The 14,373-nt window shown below is 40.4% G+C and overlaps 1 long non-coding RNA gene across 2 annotated transcripts in view; it reads right to left on the bottom strand.

The window, feature by feature from the left end:
* The window catches only part of LOC126354591 (uncharacterized), a 51,570-nt gene extending 37,242 nt beyond the window's left edge, over positions 1-14,328 (bottom strand). Inside the window, exon 1 of one of the 2 annotated variants that reach the window (XR_007565359.1) lies at positions 14,094-14,328. This is a non-coding gene — a long non-coding RNA (uncharacterized LOC126354591). The remainder of the gene's footprint in view (positions 1-14,093) is intronic. The other variant, XR_007565357.1, reaches the window with a different exon arrangement.
* Positions 14,329-14,373: the final 45 nt, after the last annotated feature.

Raw genomic sequence — 14,373 nt, 5'->3', positions numbered from 1 at the left:
TATGTAGTGTCTATAAATAGTGTGTTGCAGCTAAGAGCAATCAGTTTCACAGCTGAAATGTGAAATGAGGCTAGTGTACCAGAGGAAGAAGTTGAAATCATGTATTTCATTGAACAACAAGTTTTTCTGGTGCTGGAATACCACAGATTAGAACACAGTTCTATGGAAACAAGGTGTATTTTTCAAAGAACCTAATGTGAATACCATTTGCAAGCTCCTTGGCAAATTCGAATGGACATGCAACAAGACCCATGGTCTAATCAACATTGGCCCCATGCAATCTGCAGTTACTCCTGCAAATGTCACCATAGTTTCTGGAATTATTCAGAAAAATCCGAGGAAATCTGTCCAAAGAACTGCAGATTGGTCTGAAGTGTTCCAGCACGCAGAAAATATTGAGACTGAGCTCACACGTTTCCAATTTTGGAACAATTTGTTGCCACACAGCTAGCATTGGAGGATTAACCAGGCACTGAGTGGTTCATGCAAGTTGAGCCAGACCCCATTGCACCAAACAGGTGTTTCACTTTCATAAAAGAATAATTCAGGACCAGAGTCACTGCACTGCATCAGCATAGAGATGGATTGCTCTCCATATTTGTCCAAAAACCTGACACTTTACTTACTTACTTACTTACTTACTCCATGGTGCTACAGCCCATGTAGGGCCTTGGCCTCTGATGACCACAGCCCAATCTTGACAATCTTCTGCTCATTTCCTTCATCTTCTTACTCCCATCTTTCTCAGATTATGTTCCACGTCTTCCAGCCATCACTTGCAGGGCCTCCCCTTGCACCTTCTGCCACCTGGGTTCCCTCTGTAGACCTACTTGACAGAAATATGCTCTGACGTTCACTCTAAATGCTCCAGCCATCTCAGTCTGTTACCCCTGATTTCTGTAACGAAGCCACTATTACTGTACAATTCTTCCTATTCTTTGTGTCTCCATATTCTCCATTGCCTTGCCTCAATCAGAGCTTCAAAAATCTTTATAATATTTTCCTTTCTCACCTTTTCAAGAAATCTTCTTCTTCTATCATAATTGTCCATGTTTCTGAGCCATACATTACTACTGGTCTAATGACTGGCTGATAGACAGCCACTTTTGATTTTCTGCTCATGCTGTGTGACTGAAAGATCTTAATCAGAGGTCAGTAAGCTACTTCCCACCAAAATCCTTGCTTTTATTTCTTCTCTTATACTGTTATCCCCTGTAACCAGCACTCCCAGGTGTTGGAATTTCTCACACCTCTCACAATTTCCTCCATTCAGCTTAATATATTTTTCATTAACAACAGTATTTTTCCTGGAAGCAAAGTGAATCTGTTTTTTGGTATTATTTACTTGGAGTGACAACTGCTTTGCCTCCTTTTCTAGTCTACAAATCCTTCTCACAATTCTTTCAATCTTCTAGACAGCAAACAAACATCATTAGTGAAGTTTGGTGGCAAGAGGAACAAGACTTTTGGTCAGGTGAATACAGGGTTATAAATACAAAATCAAATAGGGGTAATGCAGGAGTAGGTTTAATAATGAATAAAAAAAATAGGAATGCACGTAAGCTACTACAAACAGCATAGTAAACGCATTATTGTGGCCAAAATAGACACAAAGCCCATGCCTACTACAGTAGTACAAGTTTATATGCCACTTAGCTCTGCAGATGACGAAGAAATTGATGAAATGTATGATGAGATAAAAGAAATTATTAAGGAGATGAAAATTTAATAGTCATGGGTGACTGGAATTCGACAGTAGGAAAAGGAAGAGAAGGAAACATAGTAGGTGAATATGGATTGGGGGGAAGAAACGAAAGAGGAAGCCGTCTGGTAGAATTTTGCACAGAGCATAACTTAATCATAGTTAACACTTGGTTCAAGAATCATAAAAGAAGGTTGTATACATGGAAGAATCCTGGAGATGCTAAAAGGTATCAGATAGATTATATAATGGTAAGACAGAGATTTAGGAACCAGGTTTTAAATTGTAGGACATTTACAGGGGCAGATGTGGACTCTGACCACAATCTATTGGTTATGAACTGTAAATTAAAACTGAAGAAATTGCAAAAAGGTGGGAATTTAAAGAGATGGGGCCTGGATAAACTGACTAAACCAGAGGTTGTACAGAGTTTCAGGGAGAGCATAAGGGAACAATTGACAGGAATGGGGGAAAGAAATACAGTAGAAGACGAATGGGTAGCTTTGACGGATGAAGTAGTGAAGGCAGCAGATGATCAAGTAGGTAAAAACACTAGGGCTAGTAGAAAGCCTTGGGTAACAGATGAAATATTGAATTTAATTGATGAAAGAAGAAAATATAAACATGCAGTAAATGAAGCAGGCAAAAAGGAATACAAACACCTCAAAAATGAGACCGACAGGAAGTGAAAAATGGCTAAGCAGGCATGGCTAGAGGACAAATGTAAGGATGTGGAGGCTTATCTCACTAGGGGTAAGATAGATACAGCCTACAGGAAAATTAAGGAGACCTTTGGAGAAAAGATAGCCACTTGTATGAAAATCAAGAGCTCAGATGGAAACCCAGTTCTAAGCAAAGAGGGGAAAGCAGAAAGGCGGAAGGAGTATATAGAGGGTCTATACAATGGTGATGTACTTGAGGACAATATTATGGAAATGGAAGAGGATGTAGATGAAGACAAAATGGGAGATACGAAACTGCGTGAAGAGTTTGACAGAGCACTGAAAGACCTGAGTCGAAACAAGGCCCCGGGAGTAGACAACATTCCATTAGAACTACTGACAGCCTTGGGAAAGCCAGTCCTGACAAAACTCTACCATCTGGTGAGCAAGATGTATGAGACAGGCGAAATAACCTCCGACTTCAAGAAGAATATAATAATTCCAATCCCAAAGAAAGCAGGTGTTGACAGATGTGAAAATTAACGAACTATCAGTTTAATAAATCACAGTTGCAAAATACTAACACAAATTCTTTACAGACGAATCGAAAAACTGGTAGAAGCTGACCTCGGGGAAGATCAGTTTGAATTCAGTAGAAATGTTGGAACACGTGAGGCTATACTGACCCTACGACTTATCTGAGAAGAAAGGTTAAGGAAAGACAAACCTACGTTTCTAGCATTTGTAGACCTAGAGAAAGCTTTTGAAAATGTTGACTGGAATACTCTCTTTCAAATTCTAAAGGTGGCAGGGGTAAAATACACGGAGCGAAAGGCTATTTACAATTTGTACAGAAACCAGATGGCAGTCATAAGAGTCGAGGGGCATGAAAGGGAAGCAGTGGTTGGGAAGTGACTGAGACAGGGTTGTAGCCTCTCCCCGATGTTATTCAATCTGTATAATGAGCAAGCAGTAAAGGAAAGAAAAGAAAAATTTGGAGTAGGTATTAAAATACAGGGAGAAGAAATAAAAACTTTGAGGTTCGCCGATGACATTGTAATTCTGTCAGAGACAGCAAAGGACTTGGAAGAGCAGTTGAATGGAATGGACAGTGTCTTGAAAGGAGGATATAAGATGAACATCAACAAAAGCAAAAAAAAGGATAACGGAATGTAGTCAAATTAAGGGCGATGCTGAGGGAATTAGATTAGGAAATGAGGCACTTAAAGTGGTAAATGAGTTTTGTTATTTGGGGAGCAAAATAACTGATCATGGTCGAAGTAGAGAAGATATAAAATGTAGACTGGCAATTGCAAGGAAAGCGTTACTGAAGAAGAGGAATTTGTTAACATCGAGTATCGATTTAAGTGTCAGGAAGTCGTTTCTGAAACTATTTGTATGAAGTGTAGCCATGTATGTAAGTGAAACATGGACAGTAAATAGTTTGGACAAGAACAGAATACAAGCTTTCGAAATGTGGTGCTACAGAAGAATGTTGAAGATTAGGTGGGTAGATCATGTAACTAATGAAGAGGTATTGAATAGGATTGGGGAGAAGAGAAGTTTGTGGCACAACTTAACTAGAAAAGGGTTCGGTTGGTAGGACATGTCCTGAGGCATCAAGGGACCACAAATTTAGCATTGGAGGGCAGCGTGGAGGGTAAAAATTGTAGAGGGAGACCAAGAGATGAATACACTAAGCAGATTCAGAAGGATGTAGGTTGCAGTAGGTACTGGGAGATGAAGGAGCTTGCACAGGATAGATTAGCATGGAGTGCCGCATCAAACCAGTCTCAGGACTGAAGACCACAACAACAACATGTTTAAACAGAGTGCCACCTGGGTTATCAGTCTCCTCTTTTCATATCACCCTCTCCAACACTATGTTGAAGAGTAGTGTGTATAATACATCGCCCTGTCATATTTCTTGGCTGACCACAATTTCTTTAGAGAGTTTTCCTTCTACCTTTACTTGGCATTTTGTGCTGGTACATCTACATCTACATGACTACTCTGCAATTCACATTTAAGTGCTTGGCAGAGGGTTCATCGAACCACAATCATACTATCTCTCTACTATTCCACTCCCGAACAGCGAGCGGGAAAAACGAACACCTAAACCTTTCTGTTCGAGCTCTGATTTCTCTTATTTTATTTTGATGATCATTCCTACCTATGTAGGTTGGGCTCAACAAAATATTTTCGCATTCGGAAGAGAAAGTTGGTGACTGAAATTTCGTAAAAAGGTCTCGCCGCGACGAAAAACGTCTATGCTGTAATGACTTCCATCCCAACTCGTGTATCATATCTGCCACACTCTCTCCCCTATAACGCGATAATACAAAACGAGCTGCCCTTCTTTGCACCCTCTCGATGTCCTCCGTCAATCCCACCTGGTAAGGATCCCACACCGCGCAGCAATATTCTAACAGAGGACGAACGAGTGTAGTGTAAGCTGTCTCTTTAGTGGACTTGTTGCATCTTCTAAGTGTCCTGCCAATGAAACGCAACCTTTGGCTCGCCTTCCCGACAATATTATCTATGTGGTCCTTCCAACTGAAGTTGTTTGTAATTTTAACACCCAGGTACTTAGTTGAATTGACAGCCTTGAGAATTGTACTATTTATCGAGTAATCGAATTCCAACGGATTTCTTTTGGAACTCATGTGGATCATCTCACACTTTTCGTTATTTAGCGTCAACTGCCACCTGACACACCATACAGCAATCTTTTCTAAATCGCTTTGCAGCTGATACTGGTCTTCGGATGACCTTACTAGACGGTAAATTACAGCATCATCTGCGAACAACCTAAGAGAACTGCTCAGATTGTCACCCAGGTCATTTATATAGATCAGGAACAGTAGAGGTCCCAGGACGCTTCCCTGGGGAACACCTGATATCACTTCAGTTTTACTCGATGATTTGCCGTCTATTACTACGAACTGCGACCTTCCTGACAGGAAATCACGAATCCAGTCGCACAACTGAGACGATACCCCATAGCTCCGCAGCTTGATTAGAAGTCGCTTGTGAGGAACGGTGTCAAAAGCTTTCCGGAAATCTAGAAATACGGAATCAACTTGAGATCCCCTGTCGATAGCGGCCATTACTTCGTGCGAATAAAGAGCTAGCTGCGTTGCACAAGAGCGATGTTTTCTGAAGCCATGTTGATTACGTGTCAATAGATCGTTCCCTTCGAGGTGATTCATAATGTTTGAATACAGTATATGCTCCAAAACCCTACTGCAAACCGACGTCAATGATATAGGTCTGTAGTTAAATGGATTACTCCTACTACCCTTCTTGAACACTGGTGCGACCTGCGCAATTTTCCAATCTGTAGGTACAGATCTATCGGTGAGCGAGCGGTTGTGATTCATATCAGTCTGATTAGCTTATAAGGAAATTCCATCTTCATTAGAGTTTGATACAACTTTCTCCTTTTAACACTATCATAGGCCTGTTTGACACCTGCAGAAAGCTGATTTACATCCACCTTATAATCATAACACTTTTCCATTTTTGCCTTATAGTGAAAATCTGGTAAGTTGTTGATCTGCCCCGTTAAAACCCACACTGCTTGTCTCCAACTCCAAATACTACTTCTAAAAGTGGAGCAAGTCTCATACCAATGACTTTGGCTCATACTTTGTGCACAATACTGAATACAGTGATACTACAGTGATTTTCACAATTTGCTTTACCCTTCTTCTTATGAATCGGACAAAAATTGACCAAGCTAATACAGAAGAATTCATGAAGAAAAGGAAAAAGACAGACAGAATTTGTAGGAGAAAGAAACAAGAATTAGAGAAGAAATGGACTGTGGAGTTAGAAGAATATACACTCCTGGAAATTGAAATAAGAACACCGTGAATTCATTGTCCCAGGAAGGGGAAACTTTATTGACACATTCCTGGGGTCAGATACATCACATGATCACACTGACAGAACCACAGGCACATAGACACAGGCAACAGAGCATGCACAATGTCGGCACTAGTACAGTGTATATCCACCTTTCGCAGCAATGTAGGCTGCTATTCTCCCATGGAGACGATCGTAGAGATGCTGGATGTAGTCATGTGGAACGGCTTGCCATGCCATTTCCACCTGGCGCCTCAGGTGGACCAGCGTTCGTGCTGGACGTGCAGACCGCGTGAGACGACGCTTCATCCAGTCCCAAACATGCTCAATGGGGGACAGATCCGGAGATCTTGCTGGCCAGGGTAGTTGACTTACACCTTCTAGAGCACGTTGGGTGGCACAGGGTACATGCGGACGTGCATTGTCCTGTTGGAACAGCAAGTTCCCTTGCCGGTCTAGGAATGGTAGAACGATGGGTTCAATGACGGTTTGGATGTACCGTGCACTATTCAGTGTCCCCTCGACGATCACCAGAGGTGTACGGCCAGTGTAGGAGATCGCTCCTCACATCATGATGCTGGGTGTTGGCCCTGTGTGCCTCGGTCGTATGCAGTCCTTATTGTGGCGCTCACCTGCACGGTGCCAAACACGCATACGACCATCATTGGCACCAAGGCAGAAGCAACTCTCATCGCTGAAGATGACACGTCTCCATTCGTCCCTCCATTCACGCCTGTCGCGACACCACTGGAGGCGGGCTGCATGATGTTGGGGCGTGAGCGGAAGATGGCCTAACGGTGTGCGGGACCGTAGCCTATCTTCATGGAGACGGTTGCGAATGGTCCTCGCCGATACCCCAGGAGCAACAGTGTCCCTAATTTGCTGGGAAGTGGCGGTGCGGTCCCCTACGGCACTGCGTAGGATCCTACGGTCTTGGCGTGCATCCGTGCATGGCTGCGGTCTGGTCCCAGGTCGACGGGCACGTGCACCTTCCGCCGACCACTGGCGACAACATCGATGTACTGTGGAGACCTCACGCCCCACGTGTTGAGCAATTCGGCGGTACATCCACCCAGCCTCCCTCATGCCCACTATACGCCCTCGCTCAAAGTCCGTCAACTGCACATACGGTTCACGTCCACACTGTCGCGGCATGCTACCAGTGTTAAAGACTGCGATGGAGCTCCGTATGCCACGGCAAACTGGCTGACACTGACAGCGGTGATGCACAAATGCTGCGCAGCTAGCGCCATTCGAAGGCCAACACTGCGGTTCCTGGTGTGTCTGCTGTACCGTGCGTGTGATCATTGCTTGTACAGCCCTCTCGCAGTGTCCGGAGCAAGTATGATGGGTCTGACACACCGGTGTCAATGTGTTCTTTTTTCCATTTCCAGGAGTGTAATAGCCAAGTAAGGAAATTTTACAAGAGAGTTCAGGAACTGAAGAAAGGTGTTCAGTCTTGTACTGTACAGATAAAGAACGAAATTGTACAGGAGGAGAGGAACAGATTTTAGATTGGTGGGCTGAATATTTCAGTGAGCTGCTGAACGTCACTACAGAGAGAGAAGTACCGGAAGAAAATGAAACAGAAAGCAACCAACAATGGCCAAATGTTAGTCAGGATGAAATACCTGTACCCACACCAAAACCTTGACGACTAGGGGCTACTTTTTGTGGGGCACATTGAAAGACACACTACCAGAACCATCCACCATGCTGGATGAGCTTTAATTGGCCATCTATGTGGCATATGAATCCATTTCTGTTGAAAAACTACAGAATGTGATGGCAAATTTCGTTGTTTGTTTGCACTACATACAAATGGCAGACATTTAGAAAATATTGTGACACAATTGCAAAGGCTGCTTGCAGAGGACTCAAGTTTAATTATACATGCCGATACTGTATAAGCTGCACAGAATACAGCACCATCTGTTATCAGATTTATGAACTATTTTGAAACTTCTATACACCTGCTGCACAAAATTCTTATAGCTTTCACTATAATTGTACAATTTGTTGCACTCGTCTGTCAACCTTAGTGTTTGAGATACTTAATTTTGAAATTAGGGACTCGTTCACTGGGCACCCTGTGTGACTGATGAAGCTGGCAATAGTTTTCATCAAAAATGCATAGGTGGCATATTGAAATAAGCTTTTCACGATTGCACATTTGTCTGACAAGTTAATTACAGACCGAACGTGGTTGCCTGAAAGTAGACCTGTGTGCCCCTTCCCACTAGCATGAAGAGAACAATTACTGGCTGCCATCTTTCTTGAATTGCACAGAGACTAATAGAAAGTATCTAAAAGGAACAGACTGTTTTAACTAAAAAAGTAGTTCTCAGCTAGGCAGTGTAATAGGCACTGCTCTGAGTGCTTCTGACTCTCTTAAGCAGTAATTAAGAAGTGTCAAAGGGAGAGGCTTAAATAATACCAATAGAAGGGTTCAGAAATAATTGACACTAGAACTGTAAATAGATGCTAGAAGAGGTAAACCAAGTAAAAGTATAAATTAACGTGTGTGCGCTCTGTAACCAATGGTGTACTAGTCCTGCCAACATTGTTTCCACACTTTGTTGAGCTCATATTCATTGTTACTCTTTAAAGCTGATTGTCTTATGTAACGTTAATGCTCATCATATGCTTTACTATGGTGGAATACATTCAACAAACAAATGATTTCCCACACTAACAAGTATCTTGTTCTAACTTCTTCCTCCTGAAGTCAGACATTATTGAACCCAAGGAAGATCGAAATCGCCTTGAAAGACAGAAGACATATTCCACTGAGTATTTCTTTGCACTAGCCATGATGTCTAATGTGTGTAGGTCAAAATTCACACAAAATTTGTTTCTCAGAACCCACACTACATGAATACAGTGGGGTTGTAGCCAAATCCTACTGATAGGACATCAGGACCTGATACAGCTTTTGTTTCTAAGAACAAGTGGACAACGATTACTTGTAGATTGAGATGATGGCCATGATAATATAGGTAACTCAAAAACACAGGTCAGTTTGTAATACACAATGATTCAGGGAGCCATTATCTTTTTTTGTGAACTGTGACACCCAGAAAATGAAACTCTGCATTTTTTTTTTCAATTTCCATAGTGCAAAGATAGTGGATGTTTAGCTTTTAGTGTTGCAGCCCCATGTGACATCAGTAAAACTGCATCATGTATAAGGGGCAGTCAAATGAAAATCAAACACCTGCCACAATGGGACCATGTAGTGGTTCCATTTGAAAGCAATCACCACACATGTTAAGACATTTGTAGCACTGGGAGATGAGATGAACAATTCCTTTCCACAGATTATGATCAGTTGCTGGTGGATCTGCAACCGCAGCTACTCTTGCACTTCCTCATCCAACTGAAACTGACATCCATGCGTCTTTGTTAAGGTCACCAAAGATGTGAAAATCTCACAGTGAAAGATCTGGGATGCACAGAGGACATTGCAGTGTTTCCCAACCAAACTGCTGAAGCATAGCCTTTATCCGATTGGCAGTGTAAGGCTGGGCATTATCCTGATACTAGATGATTCTGCCCAACAGCATTCCTGGGTCTTTTGACTTCATGATGCATCACAGTTTCTGCACAGTGTCATCATAGAACTGCGCATTGATTGTGGTTCCACGCTCGATGAACAGAGGGACCCTGCAGTCAAAGGAGGAGGTCATTATGACCTTACCACAACTTGTGTAAACAGCTTTGGGTTTCTTTGGCAGGGGAGATGTGGGGTGTTTACACTGCTGGCTTTGCTGTTTGCCCCTCAGGCTGTTGGAATGCTATCAGATGAAATCACCTAGTTGCAGCATGATGTCCACCCTCACACTGCCAATCGGCCAAAGTCTATGCTTCAGCGATTTGGTTGGGAAACACTGCAACATCCTCCAGATCTTACACTGTGTGATTTTCACATCTTTGGTGACCTGAAGATATACATGTGTGGATATCAGTTTCAACCAGATGAGGAAGTCCAAGAATAGGTGCAGTTGTGGATGCATCAACAACCAGCTGCATTCTATGGAACAGGAACTGATGATCTTGTCTCCCAGTGGGATAAAGGTCCCAACGTATGGTGATCACTTTTGAATGGAACCATTCTGTGGTCCTATTGTGGAGTGTGTAAGGTTTCCATGTGTCTACGCCTCATATACATCTCCAAAAACAAGTATGGTTTAGCTCCAGCGACTTTTCACGAACACGAAAAAGGCATATATATGAACCGAGAGTCTGTTTCAAAACTCACAAATTTCCCAGTCAGCTTGCAATGAAAATTCTTCACTCAGTTTATGAAGTCTTGTGATTAATAGATATAGCATTCACTTTTTTCCTATGAAAGAGCTCAAAAGAGAAGCCAGATGACCTCCAAGGTAGTAGGCTACAGTGCTAACATTGCTAAACCAGGGAAAAGCAAAAATCCATCTTCATGTACCTTTGACAGGCCAAAAAGTCTCAGTGGGACTTTTTGTTACACTCTTACATTCTCCATAAGATGGTAAGAAAACTGGTCATATATGATGTGGCTTGGTAGCTCAGTGGTGTGGTGACAGATTACAAATCCAAAGGCCAGCAGTTTGATCCCCATCAGTTCTATGATTTTTTTCCTGTCTCTTATCCAACTTCCACTCACTATAGTTGCATCTTCCTTGTAGAAATATTCTGCAGTTATTATGATAACATTGAATGATATGTCTGATAACCATTTAAAGTGTTATTACATTTGAAAAGCTGCAAACAATTTTTTCAATCTGCACAGTCAATCACTAGACACAACAACAACATCAGTAGGTAAATTTTATGATTTGTACTAGTACCTGCGTGTGTAAATAAAGACATTATTGCTAAAAAAAGAATGAGCCATTATGAAGTTAAATCTGTAGTAAATTACTGTTTAAAGTCACAATAAGAGCAAAATGGAAGTGTGTTATTTAACTAGAGAGGGATTAGTAATGAGATACCATTAAGTTCAACTTTACACAATAATTAACCTTTGAAATGTGTATGAAGTATCATTTGATTGACAACAAACAGCTGTTACTTTTCCAGCATATAAAACAGGTGTCAGTTCTAACTGACTTTTATAAAAACAGGAAGTCATAAATATTAATAACATCCATTTATACAAGCTAAAATATTGTAAGCCATTGTGTTGTACATGCCTGCATGGAGTATTCTGAAATACAGAAATAGGACACTTCTCCTATCCTGAGCTTAACATAGTGTTGGCTTTCAGTCTCACAAATACTATAAAATAGAATGATGGATGTGAGTAAAGCTTGGTGCCTAAAAAATGGTCTACTCCTCTCAAATGAAAGAAAAAGGACTCGTGAGCTTCATCTCTACAAATGAAAGAATACAATGAACACTATCACAAACCCTTACTAAAAAGAATAGTAGTTTAGGGTTTATCTCAGATGCTACACATATAGTTTAGACCATCTCCTCAAAAAAAGAGATTTTGGTTTTAGCACTGTGTTTACATATTGCATAAGTTTCTCATTCCCCTCCTCATTTTTTGTTCTTATTAACATATAAAAAAAGCATAGGGGGCTAAAACGAAGGATTCTGTGGGTAGGGAATTACTTTGAAGCCAAGCATATCAACACCACTACTTCTTTTGCTAACTGAACTTTTGTTATGACAAAGATGCCAATGACTCATAATGCTGGACAGAAAAACTCAATTTTTCAACCAAAAATATCTAAAACAGTTTACACCTGTCTAGGGACTTACTTGCTGAATGCCTGTATCTATACTCACACCTTTCAGCGAATATTCTACATCACGCTCTTTCTAAAAACTTTTTGTTTGCAATAGTTCACTTAAACAAGTTAGCAGTTTGAATATAGAACAGAAAAACTCAAATTTTATGTAGAGTGATAACAAAGTGAGGGATTTTCTAAAAGTGAGTTTCATCATCATTTTTCACATGGAAACTTTATTGCTAAAAAACAAATACACCCTGGCATCATGAACTGCACACTGTGCCCTACTTTTTTTAACATAGTCATCACCGACATTGAGGCATTTGATGTAGCGTGAAATCAGTTTGATGAAAGTAGTCTGATAAAAACTCTGTGCCTTGCGATGCAAGGAATTATTTCACAGCCTGCTACAACACAGCATTTTTTTGGAAGTGGCATTCGGAAAGTGAAGCTTTTGATGTAGGGATCAAGTGAAAATCCTTCTCTAAACATACAAAATCAGCAACCAACCATTTAACGAGACATGACCTCTTCACCATACACAGTCTGTAGGCATTCATGGATGACAGACACAGTAGTCCCATATGCCCGTTCATACCAGACAACATCAGGCGCTTGCACTGGTGACCATGCACTCTATGCATGCATCATTCCTCCTCTACTGACACTTGTTCTGTCACTGAACTAGAACCAGATGTGGATTGTTATGGTATTTGTTTGTGTCACCTGGTGAACCACCTTCTCTTTCAAAAACAATGATTAAACTTATTTTCAGAATGTCCCTTGTGTACAAAATATTTTCAGTAGTAGTCCTCCCATGACTTGATGAAATTTATCAAAAAATCACATAGCACTGACAACTTCTTCAAAAATCTTTATTTATATTACCAGTTTCAGTTGTTGCTAATCATATCAGGTACTAGAAATTTTTAGTTATAGATTTATGTAATGTCAAAAAACATGACCTGAACAACAGAACTTCGTACACAGAATTTCTGAGGAATATTTCACTTCTATGATTGTGTTCTGGTGATCAGTTCCTGGTTTTGACATTAACTAGAGTGAGTTGGAATGTCATGTATGTATCCACATGGGTACTGGAACTGAAAATTTATAGTACCTTCAATGATTATCAACAGTCAAAACTGAAAGCAATAAAAGATCTGCATAGCAGTTGATGGTGGTAAAAACGTGACTTGTGATTTAAAAAATAAATAAATAAATTTGCACATGATTGTTCTTATAGTGAATTGCATCTTAGTGTTTATTCACCTACACTTAAAATATATAAGATAAAGAACATGGTATAGGACTTGCATCATAATTATTTGAATAGAATAACAAGAATGGGAAAAACATCATGAAGTTAGAAAAAAGAAGATTTTAGGTCAAGCCTGTGAAGGTAATTTCAAATCAGGGCATGATCAAACATATGAAAGGATGAAATACCGAAAAAAATACACGAAAAGTTATTTAATGCCTTTTTTTTAGATGAGACTTCAAATAAATTGTGTGCAACTTGTCAATGACCTCACTGTTAATCAAGACACTTAGTTTACCTTTCGATCTGGCATTCAGTCCGATCCCTGATTTCAGAAATGTTTTTCTCCACGTATTCAACATGGAGAAGCACAGTTGGTCACTATTTGGAAAAAAAGACTTATTCTTCAACTTTTATTCTACAGCTTACAACTGTACTTTCAACTTAATGACGCTGTCTTAAAATGCCTGCACATAATCAGGGGATGTCACTGGCGACACAATTGTTATGTGGGCTTCAACGTCCTCCTCCATCTTAAATGCCGTGAAACAAATCTCTTCAACTACCAGCTCTATGCTTTCCATATTTTGGAAGGAAGTAGTACCAACGGGCAATAAAAAAATGTCTAGTTAACATAGGCTCAAAAATGCACACCTTAAGAGTTATAAGCACTTGTTTAGTAGAAGAGATGTGTTTCACAGTAACGAAGATGAACAAGTGCTTATAGCTCTTAAGGTGTGTATTTTAGAGTCCATGCTTATTTGATTTTTTTTTTCCCTCTGAATTTTTGTTCCTGTCATATTCCTGAATATTGACCACTCCTCCTCAGATACCCCGTATAAGAGAGCCCACAAGGGGAAAAGTTATAGTACCAGTACCTTGATTAGACGTTGAACAAGTGCCTTTTCATGGAGAGAGAAATAGTTTGGTTTCATTTATGCCTCTAATAAGTAACACTCAACAGTAAATTACCATAACTGCTTTTTTGTGGTAGTGATCTATAACAGTTTTGAATTTTCATCTATGAATCCAGGTTTTAGATAAGCACTGTTTATTTTTCACAGTATTACTTCTGGAAGAACAGCTAATTTTCTTTTTAAACAGAAGTTATTATAAGCAACAGTTTTACATTCAGTCAGCCTCATCTGATTAGATAAA

Source organism: Schistocerca gregaria, chromosome 1, assembly GCF_023897955.1.
Source record: "Schistocerca gregaria isolate iqSchGreg1 chromosome 1, iqSchGreg1.2, whole genome shotgun sequence".
NCBI classification, from domain to species: domain Eukaryota; kingdom Metazoa; phylum Arthropoda; class Insecta; order Orthoptera; family Acrididae; genus Schistocerca; species Schistocerca gregaria.
This window is presented reverse-complemented; position numbering and strand designations above follow the sequence as displayed.